Raw genomic sequence first — 560 nt, forward strand, 5'->3', positions numbered from 1 at the left:
TTCTGTTAGTCGATGACAACTTATAATGCAGGAAACTCAGGAATGCTCCTTTAACCAGTGTCAGATGTACTATTAGTAATGTATGTTTTTATAAATCTGATGAAAACGATTTATTAGTTTTGAAGATACGTGAAGATAATTCACAATAATGATAAAATCAGAGCACTTGTTCATTGATTATGTGTAATTTTGTTAAAATATCACACATACACACACACACGCACTGATTATAACAATGAATAAAAGTGCATGGTGTAGTGACAGAAGTGAGAGTTGACATCGAGGATGACACTACGAGCAACATGATGGAGTGCAGTGTGACGACAGATTTGAATGTATTTTACAATTTTAGAAAAACAAACACCACAAAGAAGCATACTATCAGCACAATTTCTGTCATGAATTCTGAAAATAAAAATAAAATAATTTTACTACATGAATTTTAAAAGTAGAAAAAATCTTCAGATTTAAAATAATTATAATTATAATTATTTAATAAAGTAACTTTCAGCTGTTTTTAAAATACTTGATTGTATATTTACAGAAAGAAAAGAAGGAAT

Source organism: Gigantopelta aegis, chromosome 7 (genome assembly GCF_016097555.1).
Source record: "Gigantopelta aegis isolate Gae_Host chromosome 7, Gae_host_genome, whole genome shotgun sequence".
NCBI classification, from domain to species: Eukaryota; Metazoa; Mollusca; class Gastropoda; order Neomphalida; family Peltospiridae; genus Gigantopelta; species Gigantopelta aegis.